The 16,976-nt window shown below is 50.5% G+C and overlaps 1 long non-coding RNA gene and 1 pseudogene across 2 annotated transcripts in view; one reads left to right on the top strand and one right to left on the bottom strand.

Moving 5' to 3' along the window:
• The first annotated feature begins 626 nt into the window (after positions 1-626).
• LOC123619465 (uncharacterized) overlaps positions 627-16,976 on the top strand; it is a 50,043-nt gene continuing 33,693 nt past the window's right edge. For both annotated transcript variants that reach the window (XR_006728072.2, XR_006728073.2), the window contains exon 1: positions 627-854. This is a non-coding gene — a long non-coding RNA (uncharacterized LOC123619465). The remainder of the gene's footprint in view (positions 855-16,976) is intronic.
• LOC105076023 (tubulin alpha-1A chain-like) lies at positions 6,403-9,055 on the bottom strand (annotated as a pseudogene).

The raw sequence follows: 16,976 nt of genomic DNA on the forward strand, positions 1-16,976 counted from the left end.
GGATGAAGGATGGGGGTCCTGTGACCTAGGGGAGCCCGCCTGGTCCTTCGTTTTCATAAACACAGAGAGGTAGGTCTCTCTCCTTCTGTTTGACTGTTTAACACCTGCCATATACTGGCTGTTCAGAAGATGTTTGTTGAATGAATTAATTTTGCAGCATGTGTTTATGAAACTACCAATATTTCTGTGTTTTCTGAGCACTTATTCAGGGTAAGCCGCGACTTCACACTCTGCCTGAATCATGTCACGTGAGCCTCACAAGCACTCTGAGCCGAGAAGCCCTCTTTTTACTTCAGACGTGAGAGGTTCAGGGTCACGGGGCTGGAAGTTGAGTGAGGCGGGCGACGTGCCCAAGTCAGTCGGACTCCAGGGCTCGTGTTCCTGACAACACTGGCCCGCAAGAATCAAGCGATTCCGTCTTCCGTCTCTCACTGCCTGGCCGCAATCCTGGACCTGCTTCTCTCCGCCCCGCTTGCTCCGCGCGCTCGCGATGCCGGCGGCTCAGGCCTGAGATGGAAGCGGCGGGAGGGGAGCCGCGCGGCCGGCATCGCCCAGCAGGTGGCGCTGCGGGCAGCCCCGGAGGCCGCGCGGGGCCTCGGAGACGCGGGCTGGGGGCAGGCGGGAAACAGGAAGTCGGGCTCCCAAGCGCATTTAAATCCGTTTCTGTGCGAGCGAAATCAGGCAAACGTTTTGGTGAACAAGTCTTGGACCCATGAGGACACTGGTCCAGAGCGCTGGCCTGGGTTCCACCCCGAGTGTCACCACAGCCTCAGCCCTCAATTTAAGTATCGGCTGCAACAACGCTTGGAAACTGTAAGGTGTTGTCCGAGCCGGCGGTGATCCTCTTAACCCAGGTGAGGGAAATGTGTTACTTGCTCCTTGGCCTGTCTTCTCCTGTTCTGGCTGATTCTCTGAGATAGGACTTCTTAGAGGTCTGCATTAAGTGACAGGGAGCGTCTGTCATTATGGACAATGACAACAGTGGCTGAAACAAAATCTTGCTTCCTGCCTCACCTCGTCTAATTCTCACACTGAGGTGGGGCAAAATCAAAAGCAGCATCTAAAACCTGGCATTTGGAGAGGCCAAACCCCATCTTATAAATAATGCTTAAAAGCCTGGCTTCTTTGCACAAAGAGAACAGGACAGGGGGTCCCTCTTCGGTCCCGTTTGCCACAGAGGTGAGGCTGACCTGAGATACCCACGGCGATGGCAGAGGGGCCTGGGAGGCCGGCCCTGCATCCAGCCTGCACATTTTGAGGTTGAGGACAGAAATCCACAAGCAGGGTGTTACGGGTTGAATTGTGTCCCTAAACCAGATTCATGTTAAAGTCCTAACATCCAGCACCTCAGGATGGGACCTTCTTAGGAAATAGGGTCCTTGCAGATGTAATTAGTTAGGATGAGGCCATCCTGGAGGAGGTGAGCCCCTAATTCGGTGTGACTGTGTCCTTATAAAGAGGAACCTTCAGAAAGAACCAGCCCTGCTGACACCTTGGTAGCACACTGCCAGCCTCCAGAGCTGTGAGGCCATCAGCCGCTGTTGTTCAAGCCCCCAGTGTGAGATGCATGGTTAGGGCAGCGCCAGGAACTAGCACACGGGAGAGCTGTCTGCTGGGATGTGTCCACATTTGAGATGTGGAGACTTATCACTGCTGCCCCACCTGGTCCTCACGGCTCAGGGGGAGAAGAGAACTGGCTGTGTCTTGAAAAAACTTTCAGTCTAGGACTAGGCACTTGGATGAGAAGTTAGCCTAGACGAGGGGGAGTCTCAGATTCTTGAATCCGAACTAACTGGTGTGTGGGATGGAGAAGTCGTCTTCTTTACTGTCGAAGGAACTTCAGAGGCCCTAAAATCAAAACCCTCACCTTACAGGTAAAGGATGCTCAGGGTGAGCCCTGAATTCATACCCCTCCCCCTCTCCCAACCCCTCACCTGCACCTCAGCCTCCTCTGGGGCCCAGCCTGGGTTCCCCTTCCCTCCAGGCATTTCTGTCTCCACACCCAGCAAAATCAACCACACTGAATTCAACAGATCACTCTGAATAGGACCAGCAGCCCTGCCCGAGGGAGTGGAGACCCTGGCCCGAGAGTCAGCTCTCTGTCCCACGTATCTGATCCCCCGAGGAGCCTCCAAGGTGGGGGGTGATGCGGCCACTCTCACCAGTGTTTGGGTCATCCCGTATCCCAGGGACTCAAGTTAGAGCCCGAAAGGAGGATACATGTACCCAGCTCAGCTGAAGACACACCTCCACCTGCTGCCTTTGGGAGGCAAACTTGCATCTTTTCTGGTAACAAATACTAACCTTGTCCTGAGCACTCATGGAGAACTCATTATACCATTGACTGATCTCTTTGATAAATTAAAAGTTTCTTTTGTCACTGATGGAATGGAAGAGGGGAGCTAGCCCTCTTTTGCCAAGGGTCCCTCCCAAAAAGCCAGTATAAGCCAAGGTCCCTGTGGTTGAATGACGGATGATCACACTCCTTTAAGGCTCTCTCTTCCTGCAGCTGCAGCTGTGGATGGTATCTCGACATCAGGCTTGCAGCATCCTTGTGTAGAAGGGAACTGGGGCTTTGGGGCTCTATGGGTTTTTTTGTGGGGGGTAATTAGATTTACTTATTTATTTATTTATTTTTGGAGGAGGCACTGGGGATTGAACCCAGGACCTCATGCATGCTAAGCACATGCTCTACCACTTGAGCTACACCCTCCTCCTGGGGCTCCATGGTTTTAATCAAACCTTTTTAGCTTTTTTTTTAATTAACATATAATTCACATGACACAAAATCTACCTTTTTAAAGTGTCCAATTCAGTGGTTTTTCTTATATTCACAAGGTTGTATCACTGTTGCCACTAATTGCAGAACATTTTCTTAACACTGTGCCTTTTTATTCCCACTTGTGTTCTATGGAGATCAAAAAGAGAAATAAACAGCTTACTCTATATAACGAAGAAGGGATGTGTGTCTTGCACAGAAGCCCTCCATGTAGCAAGCAGGGCTGGGGGGACCCCACCTGGGACCAGCCCACCGGGCCCGCGCCTCCACCCACACTAGTGATCTGTGTGCACAGAAAAGGAATAGATTGTCTCTGAGGCTCTGTTTCCCCATCTTTAGAAATTAATAATGGTAATAATGATCTGTCCCACTTACAACAAGGAAATCCCACCTCTCTTAAACAATAGAACATGGAATCTGCTTGGGTTTGGCGCTGAGAAGGAGAATCTTCTGGGGGCAGCCTGATCTGATCAAAGACCTGGCTCTGTCCCTTGCCTCTTCTTTCTGTCACCCCCTCCCACCTCCTTGTCCCATTCCCTTTTGTGCCGCCACCAGCACGCTGCCCCCTCCCCCATGGTGGATTCCACTCCCTTCCCAGGATGGACATTCTCGTAAAGACGCACTAAATACCCAGGGAGGGTGACGGGGAATGGAAAACCGGCGTGTATTATTTATTTATGCCCTGCTGAGTTCCCCAAGGTATTGAGGACAGCGTGTAAAGATAATTTAATTTGACAAGATGGGGGGGGTTGGGGTGAGGTAATCAGAGAGACATAAAAACGAGGGGAGGAAAAAAATGAGATGGAGCCTGGGTAAGGCTGGGACGGGAGGTGCGGATGATGATTTAATAAACGCTTGTGTCTCACAAATACAGACTCATTTAATCCTCCCAACAATTGGGTGAGGCAGGTGCTATTATTATACTCGTTTTAGAGGCAAGGAAGCCCAGGCACAGGAAGGTTGTGTAACCTGCCCAAGGACTCCCAGCTACCGAGTGGCTGACCCGGGATTTGAACCAGGGTCCTTGGTGCGAAGCGCGTGCAGCCCCTGCTGCTGCAGCTGCTTCCTGACGTCACAGGCACGCACGGCGTGGGCGGGGCCACCGGAGGGGGAGCAGGACCAATAGGAAATGTCTTTCAAGTCTTGGCTTTTGTCTCAGAAATCATATCCTTTTGCATGTTATTTCATAATATGTCTATATCTGTGTACCGGGATATTTAAAATTAGGCTTTTTTTTTTTTTTTTGAGTTTCAACTGGGGCCACCGTTTTTGGTAGCCCGCTCTGTGCCGGGGACTCTGCATACAGTATGGCTAATCTTTGTGCTTCTGGAAGGTGGGGATTGTAACCCCGATGTCACAGAGGGAAAACGGAGGCTCAGAAAGTTCACGTGCATGTGGGCGCCGAGGTCCACAGGGAGGCTGTCTGGTCCAGAACCGGCCGCCCTCCCACCACTCGGATGTGCTTCCCTAGATTTCCAAAAGAGATGACAGCAGGAATGGAATCTCTTCGAGACCCATCCTTGCTGGGGTCCAACACCCATGCGGAGTTTTGTGGATTCTCTCAGGGGCTCCAGGCAAGGAAGCTCCTTTTGGAAACCTTGCAGGCCTCCTGCAGGAGTCCTATCTGGGTGGGCCCCACACCCCACCCCCCCCGAGGAAACAGGCTCCAACCAACCTGCTTTCATCATTTATATGTTTGTGTCTTGTGAACAGTTCCCAGGAGTTTAAGCAAATGCTAGCCCATCAAAATTGTTCTCTTAATGATTATATTCGTTTGTGTTAGGAAACAGCTTAATTGGCAGTAAACTTATCCCAGCTGGAACACTACAAGATTATAGGTGACTTCTCTGCAGTGTACGCTTCCCTCAGAGCGGGGTCTCTGGACCTGACCCAGGTAGGGAACATGGACTCATTTCCAGGAGGAGAAGGGTGTGGCCCAAGGACACAGGAGGCAACAAACTGGCAAACGAAGCCAGATTCGCAACCCCTGGGTCCATCTTCCCTACACTTTGAAGGGCTGCTCCTCAGAAGCCAGCACCGATAGTGGGAAAACCTTCTGGTTTCTGGCTCTGCTCCTAGAGAGGCCTGTGTGAACGTTCAGCTCGGCATGACTGGCCTTGTCTGGAAGTCACACAGGGTCACAAAAGTTGTCTGAAGTAGAATGTAAAGTCAGTCAGCTGCAGGTCTGACTATTCGGCATTTTCCAGAACATAGAGGAGAGAGAGAGAACAAAGATGCTGAATTTTAAAAAGAAAACTCACAAAATGCACAGTTCCTTTCAGGTTGTTGTAATTTTTAAAAAATCTGATTTTTTAAAATGTTGGGTGAGGACTAACAGTGTTCTTCAGACTCCAATTCTAATAAACTCTAAAATGTCAATAGTCAGTCCTCAAACATTTATTGAGCACCTGCTATGTGCCAGGCACTGTTCTCGGTGCTGGAGATAGTGGGCAAGGACAAAGCCAGAGTCCTTGTCCCAGGGGTTGGTTCACATTTTACAGACACAGGATCTTAGGTATAGATACATGGGGGGAGATTATCAAATGAGGCCACGTGGCAGAAGGTGACCAGGAGGACTGTCTAGCTGCTCAGAAAGGGCCTCTCCTAGGAGCAGGTGCTGAGCAGAGGCCTGAACCAGGGGGTGGCAGGCAAATGTCTTGGTGGATTGGAGCAGCCTAGCCGAACGAGCAGCACCAGCTGAGATCCTGGGATGGGGATGGTGTTGGCTGATTCAAGGCATAAAAACAGCCCAGGGGGCTTGGAGCCTGGTGAGTGAGAGCAGGAGACCATGGGGCAGAGCATGGATTTTATCCCAGAGGGGAAGTCTCTGGAAGGTTTTAAGCAGCAAAATGGGCTGTGGATGGGGCTGCAGACGGGTGAGCAGGGAGAAGTGAGTGGGTTGGAGCTATGGTCACTTGTGTGAGTCAGGAGACAGAAACCACATGTGTAATTTGCACGGCAGAAATGTAGTAAAAAGAATGATCAACTAGTAAAGGTGATGTGATAGGTCGAAATGTGTCTCCCCACCTCCAAAAGCTAGGTTGAAGCCCTGATAACCCACAGCACTTGTGAACGTGATCTTATTTGGAAATAAGGTCTTTGCAGATGTAATCAAGTTAAGATGAGGTCATTAGGATGGGCCCTAATCCAATAGGACTCGTGTCCTTATAGGAAGAGAGAAATTTGGACCCAGATACACAGGAGAACATCACGTGATGACAGAGGCAGAGGGGGAGGAATGCAGCCACAAACCAAGGGAAGCTGAGGATTCCAACTGACAAAACCAGAAGCCGAGACGGGCGTGGGGTGGCTGTTCCCTCAGAGCCTCCACAAGGATGAACCCTGTGGACACCTTGATTTTTGGACTTTAAGTCTCCAGAACTGTGAGAGAATAAATTTCCGTTGCTTTAAGCTGCCAGTTGGTTATGGAGCCTGAGGACACTAAAACAGGTGGTTAGCTGCTGAAAGGGCAAAAGCAGCTTGGAAGGCACAAACCACAGGAATACCAGGTGTGGGGAGCAGGTGCCCTCTCTGGGGTTGGGGGCGGGGAAACGAGGAAGGGATAACAGTGGTGAGAAACCTTGCCAGAGTGGGGGTCAGAGTGGTCTCCGGGGCCAGCCTGTTGGGCTGGGGGAGCAGGCTGGAGCTAGTCCATAGGAGTGAAAGCGGCTTGCTGGGTGGTTGTGAGGTTGGCTGGAGGAGGAGGAGGACCATCACGGCTCCTCAGCTCCTGCACACGGGTTCTGCTGGTGGAAAAACCAACCTTGTCCTGGGAGCAGGAAGAGAAGCTGTGCAGTGTTCCTCCAGCGCCCTCTACGGGCAGAGCTTAACATTGCACCAGCTGGCAAAGGGACATGTTTCCAGGGTCCCGCTCCAGTGTCCCCAAGGCAGACAAACAGGGTGAATTTGGAACTGAGACATAATAAAGCGACAACTGGTACAGTTAGGAGCGAGAAATATGGGGAATTGCATGAAGGGCAAGAGCGTGCCTCCCATACAGTTTTTCAAAGTTCTGTGATGTTGCAAGACTGCATTTAAAAAACACTGTGATAGGGATGAAACCAAACAGTAGTTAACCATGTGATCTGTGTCCCCCCTATTGTCATCTGTCTTGTTAATCCACGAAGTTATTACCACCCCTGCTGCACAGGTAAGTAAATAGAGGCTCAGAGACGTTAAATAAGATGCTTGAAGTCACGCTGCTAAGAGGAGGTATCCACTTGCCTCCTGCGTTCCTTCTGCTCCATCCTGACGTCTCCCCCATGGAGGTCCGGAACCCCTGCTGGCCACTACTTTGTCCTCCTTTGACCACTTAGCCCTCTGCTGACCTCGTGGTCCTGGTCATGGGTACACTGCGTTCTGTGCCCCCAGGCCCGGGGAGGCACTGACCTCAAACACTTCTCCCAGGTCCGGGACTAGAACCCGGCCTTTATAGGCTCCGGGAAAGCCCATGACCCTGTGCACACAGGCCGCACCGGAGCAGATCTTATCTCTACAAGGGTGCAATCCGGCTTTCAGCCGACTCTCTCAATTTACCACTTAAAGATCTTCCTGCCTTCTGAAAATGGCAGGCTTTCTCCTTTGAAGAGGAAACCTCTGCCATCCGTGAGCACCTCTTCCTGCAGAAGGCCTCCTCCTCTGGCTGTTTTTTTTTTCTTTCTTTCTTTCTTAAAGCCTTTACTTTTGAGACATGATAGGAAAATCTTACAGGAACACATGGAAAATACATGATCACAGCTGAAGGTGAAGACAATCTAATCAGAAAGCTTTTTCACTCCTGTCAGCCAATGCTGAAGCTGAAGCTCTGAGCAGGACGTGCTGCAGGGCTGAAAGGAATGGTAATTAGTATTCCTCTCCTTCTTCCTCTCCCTCTCCTTCCGCAGAATCTACACCAACCTCCTCATAATCCTTCTCAAGGGCATCCATGTCCTCACGGGCCTCAGAAAACTCTCCTTCCTCCGTGCCCTCACCCACATACCAGTGAACAAAGGCACGCTTGGCACACACCAGGTCAGACTTGTGGTCCAGGCGAGCCCAGGCCTCAGCAGTGGCTGTGCTGTTGCTCAGCATGCACACAGCTTGCTGTGCTTTGACCAGGTCTCCACCAGGTACCACAGTGGGAGAATGGTAATTAATGCCGACTTTGAAGCCAGTGGGGCACCAGTCCACAGACTGGATGCTGCGCTTGGTCTTGATGGTGGCAGTGGCAGCACTGACATCTTTGGGGACCACGTCACCATGGTACAACAGGCAGCAAGCCATGTATTTGCCATGGCGAGGGTCACATTTCACCATCTGGTTGGCTGGCTCAAAGCAAGTGTTGGTGATCTCTGTTACAGTAAGCTGTTCACGGTAGGCCTTCTCAGCAGAGATGACAGGGGCATATGTGGCCAGAGGGAAGTGGATGCGAGGATAGGGCACCAGGTTGGTCTGGAATTCTGTCAGATCGACATTCAGGGCTCCATCAAACCTCAGGGAAGCAGTGGTGGAGGATACAATTTGACCTATCAGCCTATTCAGGTTTGTGTAGGTTGGGCACTTAATATCAAGGTTTCTACGACAGATGCCATAGATGGCCTCGTTGTCTACCATGAAGGCACAATCAGAGTGCTCCAGGGTGGGGTGGGTGGTTAGGATGGAGTTGTAGGGCTCAACGACAGCTGTGGAAACCTAGGGGGCTGGGTAAATGGAGAACTCCAGCTTGGACTTCTTGCCATAATCGACAGAGAGACGTTCCATCAGCAGGGAGGTGAACCCAGAACCAGTTCCCCCACCGAAGCTGTGGAAAACCAAGAAGCCCTGAAGACCTGTGCACTGGTCAGCCAGTTTCCGAATCCGGTCCAAGACTAGGTCAATGATCTCCTTGCCAATGGTGTAGTGACCGCGGGCATAGTTACTGGCAGCATCTTCTTTGCCTGTGATGAGCTGCTCAGGGTGGAGGCTGGTGGTAGGTGCCAGTGCGAACTTCATCAGTGACTGTGGGTTCCAGGTCTATGAACACTGCCCTGGGCGCATGCTTGCCAGCATCTGTCTCACTGAAGAAGGTGTTGAAGGAGTCGTCTCCTCCCTGAATGGTCTTATCACTCGGCATCTGGTCATCGGGCTAGATGCCGTGTTCCAGGCATTACAGCTCCCAGCAGGCATTGCCGATCTGGACACCAGGCTGGCCGACGTGGATGGAGATGCATTCATGCGTGGTGGCTACGGGTCAGCAGGCGCAGGCAACAGGAGTAGACACCGGGTCCCGGTTACCGTCCCCGACAAGCTAAGAGTCGAGGTAAGTAACCCACTCCTCTTCTGGCTTCTTGATGGCAGACGAGGGAAGGGTCTGGCAGGAGTGGAGACGAGCTCTCCCACCGTGGGGTATGAACTGTGACCATCCCAGACACCCTATCACGGAGAACCCCTGAAGAGTTTGAGATGGGGGCATGATGTGATCAGATCTGCACTTTGTAAAGGTTGCTGGCTGCAGGGGGCAAGACAGGTTGAACATATTTTTCTTTGCAAAGGGAAAATGTGGTCAACATACACAATTTAGACAATGCAGAAAGTATACAGCGACAAGTCTCCCCTGGCCTTTATCTCTGAGTCCCTGTCTTAAAATCCATCGCTCTCCCCAGTATTCGTGTTTCATTCTGGACAGAATCTGAACATGAGAGCGTAGATGAATACATCCCCCCTTTTAGCACGGCGGCAGCACCTGGTACAACGCTGTTCTGTTCTTTGCTTTGTATATCTCGGCCTTGTGAGTCATCCTGCGTTAGTACGGGGAGAGCAGCCCTGGGATTTCCGGCTGTAAACTGTTCCATGGGCCCAGTGTGTTGTATTCAATGTTCTCCCTGTGAATGGACATCGAGTTTGCTTCCCTTGTCTTACTGTTAAAACAGTGCTGCAGTTAACATCCCCACACGTAGGAGTGTGTGTGGAGAATGAGGTCCCTGACGTGGGATTGCTGATCAGTATCGCCCAGTTGTCCTCCGTTGGAGGGGACGTCATTCTACGCACCAATTCCCGCGCACAAGGATATTATTTACAGCAGGAATGCATTGAGCCTTGGATGACTGGGCGAGGTGGGTTCTCCGGTTGGAGGCAAGGAAAGTGAACAGGCCATTATTGCAATAGTCTAGGAGGGAGATGTGAGGGTCTGATGTAAGACGGTCACAGTGTGGGTGATGGGGAAGCGATGGTTTGGAGAAGTGCATAAAGTCAGCCCTCCCAGGTGGTAGATGTGTGCGTGGGGAGATGGCGTCCGCTTCTCTCCCTTGGGTAACTGAGGGAGAAAAGTGACCTTATTAACTGAGATGGGAGATGCAGTCTCCTGGGAAGGGGAGGGAGATTGCTTTGGAGGAGCTGAGAGCATCCGGGTGGAGACATCGGAAGGCAGGTGGACACGTGGGCCTGAGGCTGGGAATTAGGAGCAGTATGTGCGGGGGGTGAGTCCTGTGTGCTGATGGGGCAGCCTGGACCAGCGTGCCTGATCAGAGGGGAGAGGCCAGCTGGGGGCCTGAGATGCACAGCCCCGCACTCGCTCGTCTGGAGAGTAGGCTTCCTTCAGTGTTGCTGCCTGGCTCTCCTTGCCTCATTCCATCCCGGCCCCGCTGGAGGAGCCTGGGGGTCAGCAGTATTTAAGGGGCAGACTGTGGGGAGGGGCACAGGAATGTTCTAGAGGTCACAGAGATAAACGCCCAAGTCTGTGTGTGACAGATCTGTCAGAGAAGAGACTAGAAAGTGTCCTTTAGAGACAACGATTAGGAGGTCACGGGTGCCCTTAGCAGAGCCATTTTAATAAAATGACAGAGGCTAGGATTCTATGAAACAATAATAGAAAGTCAGGGTGTTTACTCATTGGTCGTAACCTAGCAACAGCGTGTTCTCAACAGGGATAAGTGTTCTAGAAAGTGAGACCAAATTACACAAGAACACGGTGTTCTAGAATGTCTGCATGGGTTTGTCAGCCAATTTCCTCCTTAGAGGTACTCAGGAGATTGGTAAAAATTACCCTGCCTTTCCTCTAAATTTCCAGGTAGGGGATGACAGGCGTTTATTACACTAATAGAACTTAAGTGCTTTGCCAGAGTGACCTCCGTGAATTCAAAGGTGACCTGAAGGGGGACAGGACGAGAGCAGGGTCCCAGCAGGGAAATGAGCTGTGAGTTGTACTTCGCCACCTTGGAAATCAAGCATTGCAGAGTGTTCTTAAGAATTCGCTGTGGGATTGGATGCTCTCCTGAGACAACACTGGCAGTGCCTCCCCCCCCACCCGCAGATCCTCCCGCATCAGTTGGCTGATTCGACCCAAAGCTCATTCTCAATGATGCACAGAAAGTAGGGGAGGGGTACTAGACCCCTAACACTTCCGTCCCCTTGTGCGTGCTGCCTCCTGGCACTGTGCATTGCCTAAAGGAGAGCACTTAGCCCACCCCACGTGTATTTGTTCCATTAACACCATCTCGCAGTAGATGGACGGCGAGCTGGTCTCTGAGGCAGGGCTGGCCTCAGGCACCTCTTCAAAGAGTTCCCATCCCTAGGTGGGTTCTGTGTGCCAGGCTCAGGAGATGCCAGGATCTGCTCTCTTCCTTTGAGGTCGCAGAGCTGAGTGGAGGAGATAACCCAGTAAACAGATTCCTTGGAGGAAATGCAACAAACTAGAGGGAAGAAGCTAGGATAAGGGGAACCAAACCCAGAGCTGAGCAATTTCCAGAGACTTCCTGGAGGAGGTGATGCCTGAGCTGGGTCATGCAGCCCGAGGAGGAGTCAGCCCAGTGGAAGTTGGGGAAAGATGTTCCCGACCATTGAGGCAGCCTCAGCAAAGCACGCAGGTGTGGGCTGGTGTGGCGGGTCACAGGTCCTACAAGGACAGTATTTTGGCAAAGCCGGGACTCAAAGCCTAGGAAGGTAGTGTCCCTGGCATTAGGCCTGGCACAGGGGCCACCTAACCATGGCTATGGAATGAAGAACAACATGACAGGGACAAGGTCTTTGTATAGGCAAGAGGGAGGGGGCATTTCCTGGGCAAATCAGGGTGAATTTGCAATGTCGTCATCCTGTCGCTGGCCATCCCCTTGTCCCTTGTGATTACAGAAGGCCGCCTCTGACAGGGGCGTGGGATGAGAGCTTTGAAGGAGGGGGAGGCAGCTCTGCCCTGCGGGCTGGGAGAACTTTACGAAGGTGTAGCTGCTGTTCCTGCAGATCCTCGCAGATGGAGGGGCCGTGACAGGCCGCCCCCTGGTTCTCTTGGGTATTATATGAAATAATATAAAATGGCCTTGCGTGGGGTCAAGCTCAGGTCTTTTCTCTCTAGTTCCTTTGCTTTTATTGCTTTGCTTTCGGTTGGTCCCGAGAGATGTGGAAGGGACTGGCTCTTGTGCTGACCGTAGGCACCTGGTCATCGGGACCCTTGCTGACTGCATCCCAGGAGTCCTGTGTGTGAGACATTTTCCCCAGGAGAAGCCACCTGCTGACCAGCTGGCTCGGTTTTACCATTCTGCACAGGGTCTTTTTTTTTTTATTGTGAAGTTGGAAATCATTATTTTGAACTCTTGTAAATGCAGGAAAGTGCAAAGGCTAATAACTCTCACGTTCCAAAGGAACAGATACTAACGTTTCATGTTTCTTCAGACCTTGTCTTTTGCTTGCTTTATTGAGATAAAACAACTCCAGGGAAAATTTGAAATCCCTTCGGTTTTCCTTCCCAGCCCTGTCCCTTCATCTCTCCTGAGAGGCGACGACTGTCATGTACTGGGACGCCTCCCTGCCATGGCTTCATAATTTATACCTCATGCTTCCCTACGCAACACACAGTATCACAGAAGGTGTGTAGAAATGTTACCTGTGGTATCGCTGACGATGTTTCGAACTTGCTTTTCCACTCAGCCTTCTGTATTTTTGAGATCTGTAAATGCAGATATGCTGGTAGGACTAGCTGGTTTATTTTAGCTGGGACAGTAAACATGTTAACTGATTGAGTTTCTCTATTTCTGCTCTTAGGAATCATTGCCCTGATCTTGTAACCGAATATGCACCTGTTAACTTTCCCTCAGACATCATCTTCCTATTTTACTTGTATTTTTCATTGTCTTGACTTAAAAAAAATAGATTGTTTTCAGAGCAGTTTTAGATTCAAAGCAAAATTGAGAGGAAGGTACAGAGGTTTCCCATAAACCCCATGCCCCCTCACATGCACTGCCTCCCCCGTTATCCACAGCCCACTGCAGAGGGTTCATGTGTTACGAATGATGGACGTCCATCCACACACATTATCACCCAGAATCCACAGTTTACTCTTGCTGTTGTGGATTCTGTGCATTTTGACAAACGTATGATGACACATGTTTAACATTAGAGCATCAGACAGCTTAGCCTTCACTATCCTAAAATCCTTCTGTGTTCTTCGCGTTGACCCCCCCACTCCCTAACCCCTGATGCCCACTTATCTTACTGTCTCCATAGTTTTGCTTTTTCCAGGATGTCATATATGTAGTTGGAATCATACATCATGCAGCCTTTTCAGATTGGCTTCTTTCACTTAGTAATATGCATTTAAGTTTCTGCCATGTCCATTCATGGCTTGATAGCTTATTTCTTTTTAGTGCTGAATAATATTCCACTGCCTGGATGTACTCCACCTACTGAAGGATATTGGTTGCTTTCAACTTTTGGCAATTATGAAGAAAGCTGCTATAAACATCCATGTGCAGGTTTTTGTGTGGACATATTTCCAGCTCATTTGGGTAAATACCAAGGATCGTGATTGCTGGATTACATGATAGAAATATATTTAGTTTGTAAGAAACTGCCAAACTGTTATCCAACGCCCTGATTTTTAAATGTATCCACTTTTTATTTCATTCATATTGTGGAAAGTTATCTCAGATCCTTTTATGGAATGAGGCAAGGAAGAAACACAAGCAAGCACATAAACACCTAGCTTCTATCCAGGCCTGGCAGGTGGGGGCTCAGGCCAGACCTCTGAGAGACGGGAACTGAAAGAGAAGGCAGGGTCTCATTATGAGGTGAGTATGCCTCAAAGACTGATGCCAGAAACTGGATCCAATCAGCAGACTCCCAGAGGGTGTCTGCCTGTGCCCTGAGGATACAGAGAAAGGATGCTCTGAGCTGCCCACTGTAGACAAGGGTGTTCATCCATCCATCCTCAGCTGCTGTGGGCCCTGAATCCCAGCCTCCACTGACACTGTCAGCAGGACTCAGGTGGCAGCTTGCTGCTGGCCAGGAGGGTACCTGGGTCTGGCCCCACTTCGGGTATCATTGCTAGAACTCGAAGCTTCCAGGGAGCACTGGCTGACTCCCTTAGTTGACCAAAATTCTGCTCCCTAGGACAGCCATAGCCCTTTGGTCCCTGCTTCTTTCCAAGTCCTCCTTGCCAGCCCCCTCAGCCAGCCACAGGGCTCCCGGGCAGTGGCCTTGAAGCACCAGCTGGTTCCAGACCACCCCAATGTCCTCTCTCCTGCCAGACTGCTCTTACAAGACTCCATTATTTCTCCAGTCCCATCTCTGCTCAGCCCAAATCCTGATTCTCAAATGACTGACCTAGGACGCGGTGGTGTCCTGTCCCCAGCCACCTATCGGGACATCTTTTCCCACTGCTTGCTGCCACCCTAACTGTTCATTAGTCACCAGGGGGCGCTCTCATTAGCAGGGAAGGTGATGAAATTATGGCAGAATACAAATGTTCAGCCTGTTTTAATAGGAGACCAAAAAATAAAATCTTTTCTTTGCTGTGCTAGAAGGAAGGGAGGTCATCATGCCCTGCTTTATAACATAGTCAGGAAATTAAGGTCTCCCGGTTCTGGAAGAAAGAGGAACCAATATTTCAGTTGCTCTGGGCTTAATGGGCCACTGAGGTCCACTGTGAAAAAGCAACATTTTAGGGGTGGTGGTGGTGTGGTCTAGGCTGGTGTGGAGAAGTAAAGGAGGTTGAGAGAGGCCTGGGGTGAGAGGAGGTGGCCAGAGGGCCAGGAGGTGGACCCTGGAAGCCGGGATGCTGGTCTCAGGAAATCAACCAACAGTGGAGAGGCGATGAGTGGGCCCAGTGAAGCCTGGGGAGGGGGGCCCTTGTGGCCTGCCAGGTGCCTCTGGCTGTGTGACAACCGTCCCACCACACCTGGGCCTTCCTGGCAGCCCTTCCTACTGGGGCCAGAAGGTCTTCAGGCCTAGATGTGTGTTTGAAATCATAATATTAATTAAAATATTGGGGGTTACTGTCAGCCATCTGTCATTTTAAGCACATTATAGGTGTTACCCATTTAATCCTCAAAATCCGTTTATGAGACAGGTGTGGAGAGGGGGCCAGCGTGCTTTTGGTTTCTTACTTACAGAGCGACACCTCCAGACTCAGGGCTTGTGGCTCAGGATGCCAGGAAATGGTGTTCCTTTTGCATATTGATGACTGTTTCCAAGTAGAGTCATTCTCAGAAACTGGAGACAATTGACGTGTTCTGCAAACAGGGAGCATTTTTGACCCTGCTGCGACGTTTTCCTCCCACTGTTATTTGCCTCTTTTGGGGGCTCAAGGGGAACTAAGACATAACCATGGCAACTAACAGGCAATTAACTCCAACCCCACTTGCTGATCTGGATGAGAACTGCCCTGCCGGAAGCTCCTTTGGAACTTTCTCAGGAGAGCCTGGGCGAGGCAGAAGTCTCTGCGTGGTGGCTGTGCTCGGGGCCCGGAGCCCGGCAGCAGGGGCTGTGGGAGAAAACACCTGCTCCAGTCCGGAGCCCCGGGCATGGATCCTGGTCCCGCTGCCCAGCCTGTGTGATCTTGGGAAAGTCACTTCTCACGGGCCCCTTCGAGCTCCCACGTGGTGGTGGGAGGATAATTTATGGCTGCCCTGGATTCTCATGAGAATAATGAATTAAGGTTAGTGAAACATATTTTGTAAATAATGTGTAAATGTCAGGAGCTATTACCCTGACTTTTCAGTCCCACTGTGGAGTGTCTTTGTGAGTGGTGGAGTAAGGGAAGTTGGATGATGGGTCCTTCGATTTTAAAAACTTTCTATTAGGGTAATTTTCAAATACAGATGACAGTAGATAGAATAGAATGATTTTCTATGTACCCATCACCAATGTCAACAATTAACAACATTTGGCCAGTCTTGTTTCCTCTATCCCCTTTAAAAAAATTAGCTTTAGTGAGGTGTAATTGACATATAAATAATATACCTGTATGTCCTTTTGATGAATTTAGACACTCATGTAACCATCACCAAAATCAGACATTTAACAGTTTCATCACTTCCCAAAGTTCCTTTGTGCCCCTTCCTGATCAACTGACCCATAGTCCCCTATGGTCCAAGGGCTCGGGGCAGACCCATCACGGACACTGTAGCTTCCTAGGGACCCTCAGATTACAGGCAGAATAGGGTCTTGTCTCAATGGGGATAGGTGGATGGATGCTTTAAAAAAAATCGCAGTAAAATATACATAACGTAAAATTTACCATTATAACCATTTTTACATGTACAGGTGAGGGTCTGTCCTCACCTGTTTTGCCTCATGCCTTCATTCCAGCAAAGATCATGTTAATGGCTTGCTTATTTCACAGACACCAGGAGCAGGTGCCTGGCCTGATGGTCCAGCAATGACGGTTTCAAGGATGGCAGAATGGCGGCCAAAGCAGAACTTACAAGTGCCCTAACCTACCCTCCCATTGCCTTCTCTGGTGGTCCTGCAGCACCCCAGCGCCAGCCCCACTCCGACCAGTAGGAACAGAAAAGTCTACCCTTCTGCTAGGCCAGGACCACACCTATTGCCTACACTAATTTGACTTGCGCTATTTTTCTGTGTTCATTAACTTCCCTTTTCCAAGAGTCTTCAGCCCAGGTAATTGCTGGATTGTTCTGACAGCAATGTCCAGAAAGACTCATCAGCTTTTCAGTGGAAAACATTAGGAGCCAGTCTGTGCCCTGAGAGTCTCTGAATTCTTTGTCTCAGAATCCTCACCTTGCTGTTTGCACCGACTCTGGACTGCTGAGTCACGACCCTTACCCGGTCCTAACTGAGCTTTCCTCCGTCAAAAAGAGCCGCCTTAAATCAGCTTCCAGTTCTCAGTGGGTTTTGACAATGTCTCCTCCCCACCGAGAAACTGCCAGACCTTTGGGAAGTGATGTTCCCCTTCGCCCAGGTGGGCAAAAGACTCGGCTTCTTCCTCTCGACAGGCTGTGTGGGTGACGTC

Source organism: Camelus bactrianus, chromosome 15 (assembly GCF_048773025.1).
Source record: "Camelus bactrianus isolate YW-2024 breed Bactrian camel chromosome 15, ASM4877302v1, whole genome shotgun sequence".
In the NCBI taxonomy this organism is placed as follows: Eukaryota; Metazoa; Chordata; class Mammalia; order Artiodactyla; family Camelidae; genus Camelus; species Camelus bactrianus.